At 33.7% G+C, this 25,335-nt stretch overlaps 1 long non-coding RNA gene across 1 annotated transcript in view; it reads right to left on the bottom strand.

Annotated features, from left to right (window-relative positions):
* Nucleotides 1-6,871: 6,871 nt before the first annotated feature.
* LOC309653148 overlaps nucleotides 6,872-25,335 on the bottom strand; it is a 151,285-nt gene continuing 132,821 nt past the window's right edge. Inside the window, exon 2 of the long non-coding RNA XR_014259020.1 lies at nucleotides 6,872-24,178. This is a non-coding gene — a long non-coding RNA (uncharacterized lncRNA). The remainder of the gene's footprint in view (nucleotides 24,179-25,335) is intronic.

The following is a 25,335-nucleotide window of genomic DNA, read 5'->3' as shown; positions in this document are numbered from 1 at the left end:
GTATATCAACTCTGAGGTAGCTGAGTAACCTTTGAAAGGTTTCATGATGAGTAATAACTCAAGGATAAGATAGCAAATTTATCAGAAATATAAATAGGGCAACAGGCAGTAAGAAATATATCCAGGACTGAGTTCAGAAACCTGTAAGAGAGAATATAGTTTTCATAAAGAAATGCAAATTGGATTTTCAATTGGCTATTATTCACACTGGGACCTAGGTTAATCATTTAATGTTTACCAAATACAGTGAAGGGTAAATGTATAAATAGCTTTGCTGTCCAAAGTTTTCCAGAGTACTAACTTATATAACAATTTTATTAGATTTCTTACAGGTAGTCTTTTCTCATTTTTATGTTTCATTTATCTTTGACTTCTTGAAGCCAAACTTCTCCTCCTCTTCTGTTACTCCTTCTGTTTTGTTTTTTTGTTTGTTTTTTTTTTGTTTTTGTTCCTCCTGTGTATTGCCTACTCTTAATTCCCTTAGCTAGGTTATCTCAGCTAAAAATCACCTCTCCTCTTTATGTTACCTCTCCTTTATCACCTAAGCTTTGTCTGCTTTCTTGTCAGGACCACTACCTACATACAGTTTCTGTGCTTGTATTGTATTGTTTCTTTCCTTCTCAATTTGATAAAATTAAATTGTGAACAATTCTTGAAAATGTTTCTTTTTCTTTGCATACATATTTTGTTTGTTTGTTTTTCTTAATAAGTGCAATTATTTAGTCTAAATATTTGCAACTCCTTTACTTGGTACTCTTTCACTTCTCTCCTTCCTCTATAAACTACCCTTCCTCTGACCATTTCAATGAAGTCCTTTTTGTCTTGTTTCTTGGCTTTTTTTCTTCTTGACTAAATTTTAACTTTTAAGGATTCCTGTATGGGCATAGCATGGTCCATTACTAGAGCAGTGTAGGCTTTCACCTTCCTCCAATCAAAACAATCAAACTAAAAGATAAAACAGAACAAATTCAAAACAAAATTAAAATTGCACTTAGAACATTGCTCTCAAAAAGTTCCCATGTTATAGGAACCCTTCTTACTAAGACTAACCATATTGCATAAACTACAACTTTGGGGGGAAAAAAAACAGGCATAAGTTTCTGTGACCTTGGATTTCGCATTGGTTTCTTAGATATGGCATCAAATGCACAAGCAACAAAAACAACAAAAATAAACTGGACATTATCAAAATTAAAAATTTGTGCTTCAATAAACACCTTTTAAGAAAGTGAAAAAACAACCTGCAGATGGGAAAAAAAAATCATATGTCTGAAAATGGATTTGTAGAATATATAAAGAACTCTTACAACTCAATAATAAAGACACTTAACCCTACTAAAACTGGGCAAATATTCTGAATAGACATTTATTCAAAGAAGATATACCAATAAACACATGAAAAGATGATCAACATTATTAGCCATGAGGGAAATACAAATCAAACCACAATGAGATACCACTTAATACCCACCAGGACGATTATGATAATTAAAAAAAAGCAAGTTTTGGTTAAGATGTGGAGAAATTGAGCCCTCACACTCTGCTGGTACAAATATAAATGGTGCAGCCACTTTGGGAAACAGTCTGGCAGTTCCTTAAATGGTTAAACAGAGTTACCATGTGATCCAACTCCTAGGTATATATCCCCCAAATGAAAACATATGTCCTCACAAAAACCTGTATGAGAATATTCCTAGCTCTTCATAATAGCCAAAGAATGGAAAAAGCCCAAATGTTTCTCAATAGATAAATAAAATGTGGAATATCCACACAGTGGAATGTTATTCAGCAATAAAATAGAATAAATTACTAATACATTTTATAGCTTGTATGATCCTTTAAAACATTATGCTAAGTGAAAGAGTAACACAAAGGATCATATATTGTATGTTTCTATTTATATAAAATATCCAGAATAGGCAAATCTATAGAGACCAAACATAGATTTATGTTTGCCCAGGACTGGAGGGAATGGAGACATTTCGTGTGACTGCTAAATTTGTGGGGTTTCCTTTTGGGGTAATGAAAATGTTCTGGAATTGTACAGTGGTGATGTTTGCACAACTTTGTGAATGTATTAAATGCCATTGAATTGTATGATATGTGAGTTATATCTCAACAAAGCCATTAGTTTTTAAAAAATCAGTTACAACTTTGTTCTAAATTGGTCTAAGTCTACAATACCCACTACCCCTCACCTCCTTTCACAGCCAGCCTGGATCATCAACAAAGCCAATATACTGTAAACCACTAAAGATTGATAGAGACCAATAGAAAAGCTAGACCCAAAGGAGTGATGGTTCATTTTAAGAAGAGGTTATATTTGGCTAGCCCTCACACAAAAAACAAGTTCTTTCAGACATTTTAATTTAGTGTAAGTCACTCATCCAAAGTTCAGAAAATATCTTTTTGCCCACCATGCCTGGGATCTTCAAGCTCCAAAATGACCTCTAATGATCAACGAGTCTCTTGATACCTCTATTCCACTTATGCTAGCATTCAAAACTACCCATAACTTAAAGTCTCTGAATTACATATCCAGCCTAGAACATAGATATATCATAATTATTATCTTGCCATTCTTATTGATTATATTTCCTCAATGTATTGTGCTTTAAGTCAGTAATTCTGAAATACACCAACTATCAATTTCTCTTCTCCAATGTTCTGGTTGCTCAGCACTGCTGGGACACTGTGAGGTCATGGTTTCTAATATTAATTAAATCTTTAATACTATCTTTTATACTTATATGTGCCTATTGTAAACTTCCTTTGTCATTATCTATAATGGGTTTTCAAATTTTTAATTGTTTTCCTCAATTCTACCACACTCAATTGCTTCTGATGATTTTTCCACAATGTTCAGGAAAACTAGAGGCCATATAGAAACATCTCCCTTAGATTTTTCCCATTACCCTGCAAACTAAAACTAATCTCATGTACAGGTACCAATTATTTGTTTTCAGATTATTTAATTATCTTCCTCCAGACTATGCATGACATCCTTACCAACCTGTACTCCAACTCTTCACCTCCAACTTTTAAACATTATCTCTTTAATATGCTGATCCTTAACCTTCTCTTCTTTTATATTCTCTTTCTCCTCAACATATAATTGTACTTAATTCCCTCATTTTTAAAACAGGCAATGAACACTTAGGCCTTCTCTAGCTAGCATACAATGATTCTTCCCCTTCAAACTAAATTTCTTGAAAGAGTGGGCTTCGTTCACTCTCTACATTTCGTTATTGCTTGTTCACTCCTCCACGCTCTATTTAGCCATTCATCTATCCATTCATGTATTCAATATATCTCTTTTAACACCTATTCTATGGCAGGGACTTGTTACATGTTCTGGAGATACATCAGTGCATAAAACTGACAAAGATGTTGCCTTTCAAGAGCATGGGGTTTACATTCTAGAACAGATAATTGAAAAAAAATCAAATGTATCACCATCAGATGGTGATTACGGGCACTGGAGAAAATGAAGCAGTAAATGGATAGAGAGTGCTGAGGGTAATAATGATGTTTTATATCATTTATGATGTTCAGGGAAGGCCTATCTAACATGGTATAGAGGCTGAAGGAATGGAGAAAGATAGTCACTTGAAACTTGAGGTAAAAGAATTCCAGGCAAATGGAACAATGAGTGCACATGCCCTCCAGAGTGGGTGGGTGTGCTTGATATACTTGGGAAAGAGCAGCTGAATCAGAGAGAACAAGAGAGGAGTAGTAGGAGTTGAGAGCAGAGAGGGAATGATAGGAAGTCCTGAGAACATGTAGACTCTTTCAATCCATTTTAAGGTAACTTTGCTTTTCTTTCTTATTGCAATGGGAAGAAATTGGAGTTTTTTGAGTGACAGAATCCGATCTATATCAGTGGGTTTCTTTGAGTTCCATGTGGAGAAATGTTTGTGGGGGCCAAGCAAAGAAATACACAAGTCAGTTAGGAAACTATTGAGATAATGTAGAAGATATGCTGTTGTCTGGACTCGTAGTGTCTTTGGAGAAATGTCTATTTAGGTCTTTTGTTCATTTTTTGATTTTTCTTTTGATATTAAGTTGTATGAACTGTTTGCACAGTTTGGATATTAACTCCTTGTCAGTTACATCATTTGTAAATATTTTATCCCATTCTGTGTGTTGCCTTTCATTTTGTTTATAGTTTCCTTTGCTGTGAACACAAAAAGTTCAAGCTTTTGTGTTCAACTAGGTCCCATTTGTTTATTTTTGCTTTTATTTCCATTACTCTGGGAGAGTGATTGAAAAAGATACTGCTGCGATTTATGTCAGAATGTGTTCTGCCTAGGTTTTCCTCTAAGAGTTTAACACTGTCCAGTCTCACATTTAGGTCTTTAATATATTGTGAGCTTATTTTTGTGTATGGTGTTAAAGAATGTTCTAATTTTATTTTTTATTTTTACATGTCGCTGTCCAGTTTTCCCAGCACAATTTATTGAAGAGACTTTCCACCATTGTATAGTCTTGCCTCCTTTGTTGTAGATTAATTGACCATAGGTGTGTGAGTTTATTTCTGGGCATTTGAGACTGTTCCACTGATCTATATTTCTATTTTTTGCCAGTGCCATATTGTTTTGATTACTAGATCTTTGTAGTATATTCTGAAGCCAGGGCACTTGATTCCTCCAGATCTGTTTCTCTTTCTCAAGATTGCTTTGGCTATTCTGGGTCTTTTGTGTCTCCATACAAATTTTAAGATTTTTTGTTCTGGTTCTGTGAAAAATGCCATTGGTAATTTGATAGAGATTGCATTGGATCTGTAGATTGCTTTGGGTAGCATAATCATTTTGACACTATTGATTCTTCCAATCCAAAAACATGGTATATCTTTCCATCTGTTTGTGTCCTCTTCAATTTCTTTTATCAGTGTCTTATAGTTTTCAGAGTACAGGTCTTTTGTCTCCTTAGGTAGGTTTATTCCTAAGTATTTTATTCTTTTTGATGCAATGGTAAATGGGATTGTTTCTTGAATTTTTCTTTCTGAACATTTTTGTTAGTGTATAGAAATGAAACCTGCAAGCTTTGTATTAATTTTGTAACATGCAACTTTGCCAAATTCATTGATGAGCTCTAGTAGTTTTCTGGTAGTGTCTTTAGGATTTTCTATGTATACTATCATGTCATTTGCAAGCAGCAATGGTTTTAGTTCTTCTTTTCCAATTTGGATGCCCTTTATTTCTTTTTTTTCTCTGATTGCCATAGCTAGGACTTCCAAAACTGTGTTGAATAAAAGTGGCAAAAGTGGACATCCTTGTCTTTTTCCAGACCTCAGAGGAAATGCTTTCAGCTTTTCACCTTTGAGCATGATGTGAGTTGTAGTTTTGTCATATATGGCCTTCATTATGTTGAGGTATGTTCACTCTATGCCCACTTTCTGGAGAGTTTATATCATAAATTGGTGTTGAATTTTGTCAAAAGCTTTCTCTGCATCTATTGAGATGATCATATGGTTTTTATTCTTCAATTTGTTGATGTGGTATATCACTGATTGATTTGCAGATATTGAAAAATCCTTGCATCGCTGGCATAAATCCAACTTGATCATGGTGTATGATCCTTTTAATGTATTGTTGGATTCAGATTGCTAGTATTTTGTTGAGAATTTTTGGGTCTATGTTCATCAGTGATATTGGCCTGTAATTTTCTTTCTTTGTGGTATCTTTGTCTGGTTTTGGTATCAGGGTGATGGTGGCCTCATAGAATGAGTTTGGGAGTCCTCCTTCCTCTGCAATTTTCTGGACCAATTTCAGAATGACAGGTGTTAGCTCTTCTCTAAATATTTGATAGAATTTGCCTGTGAAGCCAACAGGTCCTGGACTTTGTTGGGAATTTTTTAATCACAGTTTCAATTTCAGTGCTTGTGATTGGTCTGTTCATATTTTCTATTTCTTCCTGGTTCAGTCTTGGGATATTGTACTTTTCTAAGAATTTGTCCATTTCTTCCAGGTTGTCCATTTTATTGGCATAAAGTTTCTTGTAGTAATCTCTCATGATCGTTTGTATTTCTGCAGTGTCAGTTGTTACTTCTCCTTTTTCATTTCTAATTCTATTGATTTGAGTCTTCTCCCATTTTTTCCTGATGAGTCTGGCTAAGGGTTTATCAATTTTGTTTATCTTTTTAAGGAACAAGCTTTTAATTTCATTGATATTTGGTGTTGATTTGTCTCTATTTCATTTATTTCTGCTCTGATCTTTATGATTTCTTTCCTTCTACTAACTTTAGGCATTGTTTGTTCTTCTTTCTCTAGCTGCTTTAGGTGTAAGGTCAGGTTATTTATTTGAGACTTTTCTTATTTCCTGAGGTAAGATTTTATTGCTCTAAACTTTCCTCTTAGAACTGATTTTGCTGCATCAAATAGGTTTTGGATAGTTGTGGTTTCATTTTCATTTTTCTCTAGGTATTTTTTGATTTACTCTTTGATCCATTGGTTATTTAGTAGCATATTCTTTAGCCTCCACATGTTTGTGTTTTTCACCGTTTTTTTCTTCTAGTTTATTTCTAATCTCATAGTGTCGTGGTCAGAAAAGATGCTTGATATGATTTCAATTTTCTTAAATTTAAGGTTTGCTTTGTTGCCCAGCATGTGGTCAATCCTGGAGAATGTTTCTTGTGCACCTGAGAAGAATGTATATTCTGCTGCTTTGGATGGAATGCTCTATAAATATCAATTAAGGCTATCTGGTCTAATGTGTCATTTATGGCCTATGTTTCCTTATTGATTTTCTGTCTGGATGATCTGTCCATTAATGAAAGTGGGGTGTTAAGTCCCCCACTATTATTGTGTTACTGTTGATTTCTCCCTTTATGGCTGTTAGTATTTGCCTTATATATTGTGGTGCTCCTATGTTGGATGCAAATATGTTTACAGTTGTTATATCTTCTTCTTGGATTGAAACCTTGATCATTATGTGGTATCCTTCTTTGTCTCTTATAACAGTCTTTATTTTAAAGTCTGTTTTGTCTGATACGAGTATTGCTACTCCAGCTTTCTTTTGATTTCCATTTGCATAGAATACCTTCTTCCATCCCCTCACTTTCAGCCTGTGTGTGTCCCTAGGTGTTAAGTTGGTCTCTTGCAGACAGCATATATATGGGTCTTGTTTTTGGATCCATTCAGCCAGTCTATGTCTTTTGGTTGGAGCATTTATTCCATTTGCATTTAAGATAATTATTGATATGTATGATCCTACTGACATTTTAATTGTTTTGGGTTTGTTTTTGTAGGTCTCTTTTCTTCCCTCCCTCTTTTGTTCCCTTCCCTTTTGGTTTGATTACCATCTTTAGTGTTGTGTTTGGGTTGCTTTTCGTTTTCTGTGTTGATCTATTGTAGTTTTTCAATTTGCTGTTCCCATGAGGTTTTGATACAGTAACTTATATATGTACAAGGTTATTTTAAGTTGCTGGTCTCTTTCCTGCCTAAATAAGTTCCTTTAGCATTTGTTGCAAAGCTGGTTTGGTGGTTCTGAATTCTCTTAGCTTTTGCTTGTCTGTAAAGCTTTTGATTTATCTGTCAAATCTGACTGAGAGCCTTGCTGGAAAGAGTATTCTTGGTTGTAGTTTCTCCCTTTTCATCACTTTAAATATTTCATGCTACTCACTTCTGGCCTGCAGTTTCTGCTGAGAAAGCAGCTGATAACCTTACAGAAGTTCCCTTGTACATTATTTGTCATTTTTCCCTTGTTGCTTTTAATATTTTTTCTTTGTCTTTAATTTTTGTCAATTTGATTACTATGTGTCTCATTGTGTTCCTCCTTGGGTTTATCCTGCCTGGGACTCTCTGTGCCTCCTGGACTTGGATGCCTGTTTCCTTTTCCATCTTAGGGAAGTTTTCAGCTATTATCTCCTCAAATATTTTTCTCAGGTCCTTTCTCTCTCTCTTTTCCTTCTGGAACCCCTCTAAGGTGAATGTTGGTGTGTTTAATGTTGTCACAGAGGTCTCTTAGGCTGTCTTCACTTCTTTTTATTCTTTTTTCTTTATTCTGTTTCACTGCAGTTATTTCCACCATTCTGTCTTCCAGGTCACTTATCCGTTCTTCTGCCTCAGTTATTCTGCTGTTGATTCCTTCTAGTGTATTTTTCATTTCAGTTATTGTATTATTCATCTCTGTTTTTTGTTCTTTAGTTTTTCTAGGTCTTTGTTAAACATTTCTTGAATTTTCTCAATCCTTGCCTCCATTCTTTTTCCAAGATCCTTGATGATCTTCACTATCATTAATCTGAATTCTTTTTCCATTAGGCTGCCTGTTTACTTCACTTAGTTGTTTTTCTGGGGTTTTATATTGTTCCTTCATCTGGGACATATTCAATCTCTGCCATTTCATTTTGCGTAACTTTCTGTGATTGTGGTTTCCATTCTGCAGGCTGCACTGTTGTAATTCTCCTTGCTTCTGCTGTCTGCCCTCTGGTGAATGAGGCTATCTAAGAGGGTTGTGCAAGCTTCCTGATGGGAGAGACTGGTGGTGGGTAGAGCTGGGTCTTCTCCCTCTGGTGGGCCAGACTGTGCTCAGTAAAACTTTAATCCACTTCTCTGCTGATGGGTGTGTTCCTGCCTGTTGGTTGTTTGGCCTGAGACAACCCAGCACGGGAGCCTAAAGTCTGTTTGGTGGGGCTGATTGTAGCCTCCAGGAGGGCTCATCCCAATGAGTACTTGCCAGAACTGCTGCTGCCAGTGTCTTCGTCCCCACAGTGAGCCATAGCCACCCCCCACCAACTCGGCAGGAGACTCTCCAGTACTAGCAGGTAGGTCTGGCCCAGTCTCTTATGGGGTCAGTGCTTTTTTCTCCTAGGTCCTGGTGCACAGAAGACTTTGTGTGTGCCCTCCAAGAGTGGAGTCTGTTTTCCCCAGTCCTGTGGAAGTCCTGTAATCAAATCCTGCTGACTTTCAAAGCCAGATTCTCTGGAGACTCCTCCTCCCATTGCCAGACCCCCAGACTGGGATGTCTGATGTGGGGCTCAGAACTTTCACTCCAGTGGGAGAACTTCTGTTGTATAATTATTTTCCAGTTTGTGGTTTGCCCGCCCAATGGGTATGGGATTTCATTTTATCACGATTGTGTCCCTCCTACTGTCTTGTTGTGGCCTCTTTGTCTTTGGATGTTGGATATATTTTTTGGTAGGTTCCAGCATTTTTTTGTTGATGGTTGTTCAGCAGTTAGTTGTGATTCTGGTGTTCTCATAAGAAGGGATGAGCATACGTCCTTCTACTCTACCACCTTGAGCTTACCTCTCTAATTCTTAATATATTTTGTTATGATCAAATTGTACTTCAACATTATTTCTAGAATCTTCATGAAATTATATACCTCTGAAGAGATGAACATTTTAATTTCATTGTAGCCACTGACCTGCAAAGATATTTATGTGATCATATGGGATACATATTATTGCTAAACTAGGAGAATTGAATAAAAATAATTTTATAAGTGACCAAATTAATATTTTATTAGTATGTATATACATATAGTGTATGTGTATTATTTCTATCTGTCTCTCTATCTCTATCTACCTATCTATCTATGTACCTATCCATGAGAATTTAGTTACCTACATTTCCCTATAGCTGTATAGACTTCAATTATGCATTGCCAGATAGTAGGACTCCCTTGTAGTTCCTTTCACTTCTATTTTTCTAGGAGTTTTTATTTATGTAACTCAAAATTGAGTTTTCAACTTAATCAAGTGCTTTATGATTTTCTGAGACAATTATTCTCTCCTTTATTCTCTTTATTGTGAATTACATTGGTAATTTTTTCTAATGTTGGAACATCTTTTCATTCTTGGAATAAAATACATCATAATGTACTATTTTTTTAAAATATTCTGATGGATTCTGTTTGCTATTACTTAGAATTTCCCAACCTCTATTCTTAAGAAATGTTGGCCTTTAGATCATTTTTATTTATCTTTTTTTCTGATGTGTATTTGTGTGTATGCTTATTTGGTATTTTCATTCCATTTTAGTATTATGCTATCTTAATTATTCTGTATGTTTTTATGGGAAATCCATCCACACCCATTATTTAATTTATGATATTATGAGTACTTTAAACTTATACCTTCAGTCCAGATAATTAAGTTTTCTATTTGTACATCTAGCCTCCTCTGTAATATTTCATCTGGCTTACTGCAATGGTGTCCTGTTTTTCCTGATTTTACTTTCACCCTCTCAACTCATCTCCCAAACTATCATAGGCATGTTTTTTTTTCCTGAATTACAAACCTCATTATGTTACTTGCCTGCTTAAAATGCTTCAGTGGCTTCCCATCAACTTGAGGATAAAGATTAATCTCCACACTTGTGATGAACTCGTCTTTCTAGTCTTACTATTGTTTATCTTTCCAGCCTCAATTCTTATTATTACTCTTTTTTTCCAAATATAATAATAATTTTACTTCTTCTAAGGAACCATGCTTTCCTTGGTCTCATTATTTTAAAATATGCTTTCTTTGTTCTCTGCCCCTTAAATCTTAATTAGATCTTTATATAATTCAACTAGAGCATAATTTCCTTTCAGAAACATTTTCTATTTTACCTTCCCCCACAATACTAAGGAAAAAGCCCTCCCTTTATGTTCCTTCTTTGTGACCATCTTCTATCCAGTGCACTTATAATTTTGTATTGAACTGGCTAATTATTTTTGCCTATATTCCTCAATACATTAAGATGCTTGAGGGCACTTGCTATACATCTCTGTATTTTCAAACTTAGTACATTTCCAGGCACAAATTAGATAATTGATAATTATTATTTAATAAATAAAATTCATAAAGCTACTGTGAAAACTGAACAGCTGGGATAAGAAGGAGCTGATGCTACCCTGACCAAATTCTGAGTATGAGATGACAAACTGGAAAGAAAGTAGAATCTGGGACAGTACAAAGAATACAGGTGACCCTTGAACCATGAAGGGATTAGGGGAATCTACCCTCTAGGAAGTTGAAAATCTTCAAAGAATTTTACAGTTGGTCCTTCATATCTGCAGTTCCACATCTGTGGATTCAACCAACCACAGTGTATAGTACTTTAGTACATATTTATTGAAAAAAATCTGTGTATAAGAGGACCCAAACACAGTTCAAAACCATGTTGTTCATGGGTCAGCTGTAATTAAAATTAATTAGACTATATTAGGTCAGTTCTGGAGTTCATTTAAGTTTTGCCAAATTTTCATTGAAATGATAATTATAAAAACAAATACCATAATAGTAATTAAAATGTATTTAGCACTTACTATATTCCAGGCACTGTGTTAGATAATTTGTATTAATCATCTTGTCCTCATATTAATACAAATAAAATTATGCCTACAAGAAAACTTGAGTTTGGAAAGATTAGCTTAAATGGTAAGGATGGGAGTTGTCTCCAGGCTTATCTGGCATCTGATTTTTTTACTCAACCCACAAGTCATCTCTTGTTTCTTTACAGTTCTAGTCCAATCATAATTGCTACTATAACAGCAGAAAAATTCTTGTCATCTGATATTATCTGTAATAGTACATAATTATAAATCTCATTTTTCTTAGTGCAGAATGCCAATTCTTTTATGTTTAAACTAACATATATTATTCTATAAATATTTAAACTGAAGTTTTATTTAGGAAAACTACTTGGTATCATTCAATAATTGCCAAATTATGACTTGAAAATAGATGTTAATGATCTAAATAAGTTTAATGATTTATGTATTGTCCATGTTTGTGTCCTTTATACTATTGAGTTAGTCCTCACTCTATCTGAAGTGTTGGTTTAAAAGTAAATTAGACAGTTTTAATATTTTCCCTTAATACTTTTTAAGATAAAGTTGTTCAGAATGAGTCTAGTGTGTGAGATTTAAAACAAATGTATAGATTCCCCATGTCTTTACAGGACACAGCTGTCATTCTAATCCCATTGGAAAGCAGGTTTTCTTCACAGGTGTGTAGTTTCCTTTTAGAATACATAAACAATGCAATCGTTTATGCATTAAGTCAGCATTTGGGTGAAACATTACTATCAGATACGATTTGATGGTTTCTGAAGAGAATAAGCTTCAGTTTAAGGTAACATCTGGATCTTGTTATTTCAATAACTTTCCTCTGTTGTAAAATGCTACCTAATATGTACCTTCTGTCATTCTAATTAGTTTAGCTGTTATTGTAAGCTCCTGTCTTTAGAATCTCTGCTTTGAATCCATGTGAGTATCAAAATTACTTAGAAACTAGCAATTACACAATTTTAAAGTCTGGGAACAGATGGTTCCTTTGGGTTAAAACTCAAACTGATAATGTGATTTTTACATATGCATTTAACTTATTCTATCCCAAACTATTTAATTTAGTTTATTTGGTAATAATGTTAGCAGTATTGTCACTCTGTTCATTTTTAAAATTAATTAATTAATTATGTTAGTTACTATTTTTAAAATTGTGGTAAAATACTCATAACATTAAACATCTTAATCATTTTAAGTGTTCAGTTCATTGACATTAAATGCATTCATACTGTTGTGCAACCATCACCATCATCCATCTCCAGAACTCTTTTTATCTTGCAAAACTACAACTCTATAACCATTAAACAATAACTCCCCATTCCCCCTCCTCCCAGTCCCTGGCAACCGCATTTCTACTTCCTGTCTATATGTATTTGACTCCTCTAAGTACTTCATATAAGTGAAAGCATACAGTATTTGTCACTTTGTGACTGGCTTGTTTCATTTAACATAATATCTTTAAGGCTCATCTATATTGTAGCATGTGTCAGATTTTTTTTTCCTTTTTTCCATTGTATTTATATATCACATTTTTTTATTCATCCTTGATGGGCACTTGGGCTGATTCCACCTTTTGGCTACTGTAAACAATGCTGCTATAAACATGAATATATAGCTATCTCTTTGAGACCATTTTCAATTATTTTGGGTATATACACAAGAGTGGAATTACTGTAACATAATTCTATTATGCATGGTAATTCTATTTCATTTTTTCAAGAACCACCATAATATTTTCCACAGGAGCTGCACCATTCCTGAAAACACTGAACTAGGGTTCTTATTTATTCACATCCTTGCAACCACTTGTTATTTCTATTTTTTGATAGTAGCCATTTTAATGGGTATGATGTATATCTCATTGTGGTTTTGATTTGCTTTCCCCTATTGATTTGAAGCTGTTGAAGATCTTTTCAGCTGTTTACTGGCCACTTGTGTATCTTCTTTGAAGAAAAGACAATTCAAGTTCTTTGTTCATTTTTTAATCAGGTTGTATTTTTTGTCATTATGTTGTAGGCATTCTTTATATATTCATGATATTAACCCCTGCTATGGACTGAATTATGTTCACCCCTCAAATTCATATGTTGAAGCCCTAAACCCCCAGTGTGATTGTATTTGGAAATAGGGCCTATAAGGAGGTAAAGGTGAAGTGAGGTCATTGTTGATTGAAAAAAAATGCACAACATAAAAGTTGAGAATTATGTTTTATTTGGTGGACTTAAGCTGCATACAGCCTCTCAGAGAGCTCTGAGGGACTGTTCCAGCAAGGTAAGGGAGGAGCCAGGATATGTAGGAGTTTTTGCTAAAAAAAAAAGTAGTTAAACATCAAAAGATTAATGCTAATCACAAAAACCAACTTCTCAAGTTAATGACTTTAGTGATTTTCTATGTATGGGAAAATGCAAGAGTACAGACTTATTGAAATAATTTCTTTGATACACATCTTAACTATCTAGGTACAGGATCCTGTTTTTCTCTGCCCTGAATTCCCCTCAGTGTACACTGTTGGGGGTGGCTGCAGTGGCTGATGGCTTTATGACTCAACATCCTTTGTTTATTGAAATAGAAGGTGATATTGTTTGTCCACATCACAGAGGTGGGGCTCTAATCCCATAGGATTAGTGTCCTTTTAAGAAGAGACAACAGAGAGTTCTGTCTTTCCACCATGTGAGAATACAGCAAGAAGATGGCCATCTATTAACCAGGAAGTGTGCCCTTACCAAAAGCTGACCCTTCCAGACATTGATCTAGGACTTCAGCTTCCAGAACTGTGAGAAAATAAATTTCTGTTGTATAAGCTATCCAGTATATGGTATTTTGTAATGACAGCATGAACAGACTAATATAACCCTGTATCACATGTATTATTGCAAATATTTTTCCTATTATGTGAGTTGCCTTTTCACTCTGTTGCTTATGTTCTCTGATACACAGAAGAGTTTAACTTTCATGTAGTCCAATTTATCTATTTGTTCTTCTGTTGCCTTTGCTTTAGGTGTTACATATAAGAAATCATTGCCAAATCTGATGTTATGAAGTTTTTCCTGTTTTCTTGTAAGAGTTTTTATAATTTTAGCTCTTACATTTAGGGATTTTATTCATTTTGTCTTAATTTGTGTATGTGGTTTAAGGTAAGGGTCCAACATTGTTCTTTTGCATGTGGAATTCCAGCTTTCACAATACCATTTGCTGAAAAGACTACTATTTCCTTATTGAATGGCCTTGGCACCCTTGTCAAAAATCATTTGACCATATGTGACAATTTACTTTTGTACTCTCTCTTCTATTCCAGTTGTCTACATGTCTGTCCTTACATCACCACCACACTGTTTTGAATACTGCAGCTTTGTAGTAAGTTTAAAATCAGGAAACATGAGTTCTCCAACTTCGTCTTCCATTTTCAGAATTGTTTCAGCTTTTCTGGGTCCCACGAGATTCCATATGAATTTTAGAAAAAAAAAATTTCTCTGTCTGGAAAAAATGTGGCATCTTTCTTAACAATATTAGGTCACTAAATCCATGAATATCAGATATCTTTTCATTTATTGATATCTTATTTAATTCCTTTCAGCAATATTTTGTGGTTTTCAGTGTACAAGTCTTTTGATTCCTTGGTTAAAGTTTAATTCTAATATTTTATTGGTTTGGGTGTATTTTAAATAAAATTGTTTTCTTAAATTCCTTTTCAGATTATTCACTCATAGTATATAGAAACACAGCTAAGTTTTGAGTGTTGATTTTGTATCCTGCAGTTTTGCTGTATTCGACTATTAGTTCTAACAGGCCTTTTGTGTGTGTGTTTGTGTGTGTGTCTGTGTGTAAATCTTTAGGTTTTCCTACATATAAGATTATGTCATCTGTAAAAGAAATAATTTCACTTCTTTTTTTCCCCAATTTTAATGCCTTTCTTTTCTTTTCTTTTCTTTTTTCTTTTTTTTTTTTTTTGTCTAATTGCTCTGGCTAGAACTTCCAGTACTATGTTCAACAGAGGTGGCAAAAAACAGGCATCCTTGCCTTGTTCCTGATCTTAGAGGAAAAGCTTTCAATCTTTCACCAATGGGTATGATTTTACCTGTGGGCTTCTCATACATGGTCTTTATTATGTTGAGGTCATTTCCTTCTATTCCTAGATTGTTGAATGCTTTCATCATAAAAGGGTGTTAAATTTTGTCAATTTATTTTTCTGCATCAATTGAGATAATCAAGTAATTTTTGCCTTTGTTTTTATTAATGCAGTGTTTTACACTGATTGGTTCTCTCAGGGTGAACTGTCTTTACATTCCAGGAATAAAGCCATATTTCTCATCATATATAATCCTCTTAATGTGCTGTTGAATTCTGTTTGCTAGATTTTGTTGATCGATTTTCATCAATATCCATCAGGAGTATTGGTCTGTAGTTTTCTTTTCTTGTAACTTCCTTGTCTGGCTTTGGTCTCAGGGTAATGCTGGCCTCATAGGATGAATTTGTAAGTTTTCCCTCTTGAATTTTAACATTTCATAATTTTTTCCCACATATATACCAACTATATACTATACCAATATACAATCACTTTGCATAGATGGCTACAAATTGTCACATTAATACAACAGGGATTGCAGGGCCATTTCTAAAACATGCCTTTTTCTTATCTTATGTTCTGAAGTTGAAATTTCAAATGAGTTTCTTCATCACAGATAGTGGTTCTCTCTGGTTCATCCTTCCCTTTCCAGACACATTACAGCTGAATTGTCATTGAAAGATAGTGAGAAAGGTACTGGGTTATATACATGGCTTTGACACTATGGTAGGCAGAATGATCGCTCCCATTCCCAATGATGCCCATGTCCTAATCACTGGAATGTGTAAATATTTTACATGACATTGGAAAAATTGTCTTTATAAATATAATTACGGTATAGAGGTTACCCTGCATTATCCAGGTAGGCCCAATCTAGTCACTTAAGCCCTTAAAAGCAAAGAAAAAAAATTTTTTTTGGCTGTGTTGGGTCTTCATTGCTGTGCACGGGTTTTTCTCTAGTTGCTGCAAGTAGGGGCTACTCTTCGTTGCAGTGTACGGGCTTCTTATTGTGGTGGCTTCTCTTGTTGCAGAGCACAGGCTCTAGGCCCATGGGCTTCAGTAGTTGCAGCAAGCGGGCTCAGTAGTTGTGGTACGCGGGCTCAGAAGTTGCAGTGTGTGGGTTCTAGGTTGCACAGGTTTCAGTAGTTGTGGCTCGTGGGCTCTACAGAGCAGGCTTAGTAGTTGTGGCGCACGGGCTTTGTTGCTTCACGGCATGTGGGATCTCTCTGGACCAGGGCTCGAACCCGTGTCCCCTGAATTGGCAGGCTGATGACCACCAAGGAATTGACCACCAGGGAAGTCCCAAACAACATTTTTGATCTGGAGTCTGAGATGCAGCAGAAGAAGAAATCAGAGGTTAAATATATTTGCCCAGTATTGCTGTAAGGAGCCACATGGAAAGCGTGAGAAGGAAGGTGAATAGTATCTAGTAAGAAAAACATCCCTGCCCACAATTGGTAATGAAATAGGATCTTAGTCACATAACCCTAAGGAACTCAATTTTCCAGCAAATTCAGTTATCTAAGTATATTTTTTACAGATCCTACAGTGAGAAACATAGCTCTACCAACACCTTGATAAGAGTCTCATAAGATCCTGAGCACATGACCCAGTTGGGTCTACCCAGATTTCTGATCCTCAGAAGCTGTGACATAATAAATCTGTGCAATTTTAAGCAGCTAAGTTTGTGTTTATTTATTATGGAAGTAACAGAATGTTAATACTGACACTCACTAGTTGTGTGTCTTTGGAAGAGCTAACTAAACTCATAGGACTTTGTGTCCTAACTAATTCATCAAATATTTGAGTGTTTTCTTTTGTATGTGTTATTAGTCATTCAAAGACATCTGTGGAAAGATATAAAGTTAACACACAATCCTTATCCTTATCTAGAGGTAGTACTATAAATGATGGCTAAGGTATCTTCAGGTACTAAAATTTTATAACTGTATTTTAAACATATATCACATGACTGCCGATAATACTTCAGGGAGGCTGAATGATGGTATTTAATCCGCTCTTTAAAATAATTCGTGATTCATAGTACTGAGATTTGAGTCCTTGATGATGGTCACTCTGAACTTTTAATTAAATCCTGTTATAAAAAAACAGTCCTTAAATATTAATAACATCATACAATAAATAAAAAACTGAAGTCAATTACATGGAAAAATGACATGGAGAAATATGCACTATAAATCTAATAGTGAAAGAACCAGAAAGAAACACTATTAGAAAAGTTATAACATATTTGTTTTTGTTTTGTTTGGAAGTTTTATATTTTATTTCAGAAACAAATTAAAAGTTTATTCATAGACGAGAACTTTTACTATAAGGTAAGAGACTTTGAATTACCAATATTTAATTTGATGTCCATAAATATAAGTGACATCTAAATGAAAAGAATGGCAGAATTCCCAAACAAAAAGTGACTTTAGCAGTTTGAAGTAATTCAGAAAGCTTTGCATTCATAATAAACTTTGTTTTCATTTTAATCTCTAAATTGAAATTAAATGTGCTAAAGATTGTTTTTAAATTTTACAGGATTTAAAAGCATAGTAAGAGCCATCTTTAAAAATAATACTTTCACCTTTTAATAGGTAGAATGCATTAAACATAGCAAAATGTGTTGTTTTTACAAAAAAAGAATCACAGGGCTTTCCATCCACAGGGACTGGATAACTAAATACTAACAACTTCAAGATATATTTTTAGAATAACATCTATTGTAATTTCAGTTTGTCAGTCATGCAACCAATTAAAAATCAATTTAAGACTATCTCTAGAGACAGAGTGTAGAATTAAAATCAATATGTGCATTCATCTTAACTAACTGGATATTAGAGGTAACATCTTACTAAAATTAGTGTTGATACAATACAAAGTTGAAATACAAAGTTGTTCATGGCAGATGGCCCAGAAACTATTCTTTCTTTGTTTGATTAAAATGCATATCTACCGGTACTTCAATGATTTTTCTCTAGGACTTCTAAATGGAATATGCATTCTGTGATAAAAAAAGAATCATGAAATAATGTATGTGTTCATTGTGAGTGAGGTGAGTTTGAGCTGAGCTTCAACTGAATGACTCATGCTTTATTTGCACTGCCATTAACTAGCAATCACCCTTTAACTCCCTTTAGGCTTTCCCATCTTAAACATTCCAAGCACCTAAAGTTACCCAAACTCCCATAGCAATTATCAAAGGAAACAAGTGGGTAAATCCTACAAGAAAAAGAAAACAACTAGAACACAAAATTATCTTATGTGCATTGCACCTCCTTTTACCTCCCCTTCTTAAAACAGTGGCTATATATTAGTAAATTATTGATATCGAAGCTGTACTTATAGATCTTACACATTTGTATTTTAATTTTAACAATGTATTTTCTATAAATAAAATTTCATTACTAGACAGAATGATTGGCATACACTCTGGGAAATCTGGTGACAACTAAATAAAAAAATAAGTTGGAGTGAGAGTGTCCATAAAAATATGGGAAATAGCTGGATTACTAGTCTCTTAAGTGTCATAAGATCAGATAGCAAGGGTAAACACTTATGACTTACTTTTTTTTAAAAAAATGTCATTTTAACAAATATAAAGTATGCCCTTAAAAAAATAATAGTGACTTTATTGTTTCATACAGAATTGTTGGATTTTTCCTGTTTTGAGTCACTAGTTTTTCTTACACTGTTAGTCATGCATTGAGGACTCTAGGTAACCAGGGCAATATTAACTCAAGTAACATGGGAGGAAATGTATTTAAGCATGACCACAACCCTTGAGCACCCTAGAAGTGCATTTGTCTAGGAATTAATCTTTTGTGGAACAGTGTTACTTCAAATGTTCAAATACAATTGGCCTTAAAATTGACCAAACAATTCCCTATACTTAAAATTGTGAAATGATATAATTCAGTGACATTATGGTAAACTGATCTGTATTTAAGATGTTGCCCAAAATATTGGATAAAATGACAAAAATATTCACAATTGTATGGCATTGCTTCAAGGGCTTGTATTATATTTTCTGGGAAACAGCATGATTTTGAATGGTATTGTTTCTAGAGCAAGAACTAAGGCACAAGAAAGACCAGCTATGTGACCTTACACAAATGATTTACACTGTACATTAATAGGTTTCCTGACATAAATTAGTAATTTTAAATACTTAATGTTCAAAATTGTTGTGTACATTAAATAAGATAATGTATGTTAAACATATAGAGAATATAAGGTGCCTCAACTAAAATTAATCTGCTTTGCCTTCTATACTTCTTTATTACAATGAGATTATTAAATGGTGTTTTAAATTTGTACATAACATATACCTTTTAAAGTACATTTACATCTATCACTTCAGTAAATCCCCTTAAACTAAAGCTGTGGAATTTGTAGCATTATAATAACCATTGAGTTTCCCATAACGTTACATAAAAAACACAGAAAAAACTATACAGAAAAGTTAGATGACATTCCCATCGTCATATGGTGACTGATATATGATTTAAACCTAATCAGTTTTCTAACTCAAAGGCTGTTGCTCCTTGTACTGTATTACACTGCCTTTCAAGAACATTTAAACACTATTAGGAAAGAACACATGACATCCAAACATAAGATTAGAAATATGACAGAAACAGTCACAAATGTTGGGAAGAAATTTCAGAGGAAGGATAAGGTTGAGCCCTTGTTTTCCAGAGTTTGTGTCTAGAATTTTCAGGGAATGTATAACATCTGCTATCTGTTGATCAATATACTAGATGAATGACAAAGGTATTCTATTTGCTCCATATGGAATGAAAATCTTGTACTCTCTTTCCTTTTTTTTTTAATCTTTAAATATCAGTGACACATTTGTCTGAAATGATTTAGGTATAAACTGCTTGAGTGTGGACCAGATGATATTTTAAAATTTAGCTTGCTATTATTCTTAGCTTCCTAAAATTAATGTTTATAAAGTTTATGAGCTGTTTATTTTATATATTTCCCCCTTTCTGTGAAAGCAAGAGCAAGCTAGAAATAATTAATGACCCATTATTTTGTTATTGAGATATTTTATGTTTCAGTTCTCTAATTCACTTTAGTAAATCTTTATATTTAGCACTACCATGCTGGGAATTATGGTTATCCAATGGTGAATGACAAAAGGCCAGTCATACTCACACAGGGCTTAGGATGAAGACTGAAGATAATGTGAAATGAGGCAAAAGTGATACACAGGGATGAGACCATATAGAGCTTTAAAAGCCAAGTTAGATATGCTCATCTTTATTTTAATAGCAACAGGAATGCTCTTAAAGGGTTTTAGGCAAGGGAATAAGGCTTTCAGGTGAGAAAGAGGAGAGACAAAAGTCACATTGTTGTTTGGTGAAATGGTCCTTCCTGAGGGGAGGGAAATATTATTTGCATCTCAAATATCTACTTCACAGTAAATAAATAGAGGGAATATAACTAACATTCTTATTTTTTTAACAATTCATTAAAGCATAGCATCCATGTAGAAAAGTATATAAAAATATATCAGGTCAATGAATTATCTTAAGAGAAAAAACTCATGCAACCCCCACACAGGTAAAGAGGTAAGATATTACCAGCTCCCTGAAATAACCCTTCAGGCTCCTTCTCAACCAAAATCTCTTTCTTCTAGAAAAGTAGCCAGTATTCTGACTTCTAAAATCATAGTATAGTTTTACCATTTTCTTTTGAGATTTACATAAGTGGAAGCAAAAAATTGTATTATTTTGTGTCCAGCTCTTTTTGATCAACATCATTTGTGAAGTTCATTCTTACATGTAACGGTATTTTGTTTATTTATTTTTTTCTATCCAGTAATCCATGAAATAAATATGTCACAAATCATGTGTACATTCTACTGTTGGATATTTGTGATGCTTGCAGTTTGGGCTACATGAATAATGTTACAATGAATATTCTGTTACATGTAATTAGGTTTACATAATCATAAATTTCTGATGGGTATATACATAGGAGTGAAACACAGTGGTCATAGGTTCTGTATAAATATAAATTTAGTAGATAATGCAGAGAGTTTTCCAAAGTGGTTATACAAATTTATATCTCTGTTGTCAGTATATGAGTTCCAACAGTCCCATATCCTTGCCAATATTGTTATTATTTTAAAATTTGTTATTCTATCCAGCGGGTCTATCACTGGAAAGATGTAACTTTAATTTGTATGCACCAAATTACACAGGTTCAAAATATAAAAACCATATTTGATAGAATGAAAGTGAAAATAGATAAATCCATCATAGTGGGAGAATTTAACACATCACACTGAGTAACTGATATAACAAGCAGAAAAAAAATTGTCTTCACAAGATTTAATCAACAAAATTCACAAAACTGACCCTATTTACATATTTGACATTGCAAAAAACTGTTAAATCGCTATTATTTTCAAATGCATGTGTAACTTTTACCCAAACTGAGCACATTATGGGTCATAAAACAAATCTAAACAAAGTTCAAAACACTGACATCATTCAGAATGTATTCTCTGGCCACAGTGGAATTAAACCTGAAATCAGTAACATAATGAAAAAAGATCCAAATATTTAGAAATTAAATAATACACTTTGAAGCAATTCAAAGTCATCACAATGAAAAGTAGAAAAAACATTTTATTAGATAAAAAGAACATACAGCATATTAAAACTTGTGGAACAAAGCAAATCTGTGCAGAGAAAAAAAATTTATATCAATAACTTTATATATTAGAAAAGGTAGATTACTAACCAATAGCTATTGAATTACAATTGAATTGAATTGAATTAAATTGCAAAACAATTCATCTAAAGAATGAGTAAATGGACATATTATTACATACTAAAAAAGTAAAAGGGAGAAAATAGTAAATATATTAATGTAAGTCACAACAAACACAATAGAAATAATTAAGAAGGCCAAATGTGGACTCTTTGAAAACTCATGTTTGATAGACATTTAGCAAAATTGAGCAAGATAAAAATAAGTAAATAGATTGATAGATATATAAGTAAATAAATTAAATAAGTCACAAAATTTAAATATAAGGGATCAAAAAGTTGTATCACTATATATTTTACAGATACTGCAAAGATTTTAAAAGAATATAATGAACAATTTAACAAAAGTAAATGTAAAACTTTACATAAAATTTATGAATTCCTAGAAAAACTTAAATTACCCAAACTGACACAAAATAAAATTAAAAAAATGAACACTACTGTATTATTAAATAAATTAATTATTTTAAAACTTAAACTATTAAATTGGCAACTAAAACCCTTCCCACAGAATTCTATAGTGCCATATATACTCACTAGTGAACTCTCCAAACTTTTAATGAAAAAAATGACACCAATTTTACAGAACTTCATCTAGAAAAACAAAGAAGGAAGGAGAGGGAGAGAGAAAGAGACAAAATAAAAGGGAGATTGAAAGAGAGAAAGAGAGAGAGATAGGCAAGTCAATTTATGGGGCTAGGATAACTCTGTAAAGAACAAATAACAGGATAGGAAACTTAGAGACTAATCATTTTTATAAACATAAATACAAAACTTTTAAAGAAAATAAATTGAATCTAATGATTTTTTTAAAGTACAGTATATTATGAACAAGTTGGGTTTATTTCAGCATGCAAAGTAGATAGAATATTTAAATAAAAACCAATATGTTTCATCACATTAATAGAATAAAGTACAAAATCATCTTCATAGATGCAATGCAGAATACAGATTTGTACAAATTTTACAATCATTCATGGTAAAAACCCTTTGTAAAAGAGGAATGAATATAAGGAATTTCTTTAATCTAACAGAGTACCTACAAAAAGTTGTTCAGATTAAAATATCAAATACTACTAAAAGCCTTACACCTAAAAATATCAGCATCCAAATCATCTGTATTTATTGCTGTTCCTGTTTCCCAGAGTCAACAACATTCATCAAATTTACTTATTTTCCTTAGTGTTTGCTTCAATATATCTAAATATCTTTAAATTTTATTTCACAGAGACCTCATTCATTCAACTCTTCATCTTTCCCGCTGTTTTTGTGGGTGTGTGTGTGAGCCAGTTGCACAGCTTTTATTATGGGATTTTATTTTCCCTCTCTCTCCCCAACTCTCTCTCTCTTTCTCTCAACACTTAATCCAGCAACTTCTTAAGAAAGAATCCATGGGAGGTAAATTTCATGTCTGAAAATCTTGTTTTTTCCATTGTATGTAATTGACGGTTTACTTGCTTATACAATTCTACATCAAAAACATTTCTCTCAGAATTTGTATAACCACTGTGGAAAACTGTCAGCATTATCTATTAATTTATATATATACAGAACCTATGACCACTGTATTTCACTCCTATGTATATACCCAACAGAAATTTATGATTATGTAAACTAAAATATATGTAACAGAATATTCATTGCAACATTATTCAATGGAACAGGATAGAAAGCCCAGAGATAAACCCACACACCTATGTTCAATTAATCTATGACAAAGGAGGCAAGAAAATACAATGGAAGAAAGACAGTCCCTTCAATAAATGGTGCTGGGAAAACAGGACAGCTACATGTAAAAGAATGAAGTTAGAACACTCCTTAACACCATACACAAAAATAAGCTCAAAACGGATTAAAGACCTAAATAAAAGACTGGACACTATAAAACTCTTAGAGGAAAACATAGGCAGAACACAACTGTTTGTTTTTATTTTTTCAGGTTTTTTTTTAACATCTTTATTGGAGTATAACTGCTTTACAATGGTGTATTAGTTTCTGCTTTATAACAAAGTGAATCAGCTATACATAACATATATCCCCATATCTCTTCCCTCTTGAATCTCCCTCCCTCCCACCCTCCATATCCCACCCCTCTAGCTGGTCACAGAGCACCAAGCTGATCTCCCTGTGCTATGTGGCTGCTTCCCACTAGCTATCTATTTTACATTTGGTAGCGTATATGTCCATGCCACTTTCTCACTTTGTCCCCGCTTACCCTTCCCCCTCCCAATGTCCTCAAGTCCACCCTCTAGTAGGTCTGCTTCTTTATTCCCATCCTGCCCCTAGGTTCTTCATGAGATATATATATATATATATATATATATATATATATATATATATTAGATTCCATATATATGTGTTAGCATATGATATTTGTTTTTCTCTATCTGACTTACTTCACTCTGTATGACAGACTCTAAGTCCATCCACCTCACTACAAATAGCTCAGTTTCATTTCTTTTTATGGCTGAGTAATATTCCATTGTATAAATGTGCCACATCTTCTTTATCCATTCATCTGTCGATGGACACTTAGGATGCTTCCATGTCCTGGCTATTGTAAATAGAGCAGCAATGAACATTGTGGTACATGATTCTTTTTGAATTACAGTTTTCTCAGGATATATGCCCAGTAGTGGGATTGCTGGATCGCATAGTAGTTCTATTTTTAGTTTTTTAAGGAACCTCCATACTGTTCTCCATAGTGGCTGTATCAATTTACATTCCCACCAAGAGTGCAAGAGGGCTGCCTTTGAGAAGCAAGAAGAACTACAATCCAGCAGCCTGTGGAACAAAAACCACACTCACAGAAAGATAGACAAGATGAAAAGGCAGAGGGCTATGTACCAATGAAGGAACAAGAGAAAACCCCAGAAAAACAACTAAAGGAAGTGGAGATAGGCAACCTTCCAGAAAAAGAATTCAGAATAATGATAGTGAAGATGATCCAGGACCTTAGAAAAAGAATGGAGGCAAAGATCGAGAAGATGGAAGAAATGTTTAACAAAGACCTAGAAGAATTAAAGAACAAACAAACAGATATGAACAATACAATACCTGAAATGAAAACTACACTAGAAGGAATCAATAGCAGAATAACTGAGGCAGAAGAACGGATAAGTGATCTGGAAGACAGAATGGTGGAATTCACTGCTGTGGAACAGACTAAAGAAAAAGGAATGAAAAGAAGTGAAGACAGCC

This window comes from Balaenoptera physalus (genome assembly GCF_965194825.1).
Source record: "Balaenoptera physalus genome assembly, chromosome: X".
NCBI lineage: Eukaryota > Metazoa > Chordata > Mammalia > Artiodactyla > Balaenopteridae > Balaenoptera > Balaenoptera physalus.
Note: the sequence above shows the minus strand (reverse complement) of the source record. Positions and strands in the feature narration are given on the sequence as shown.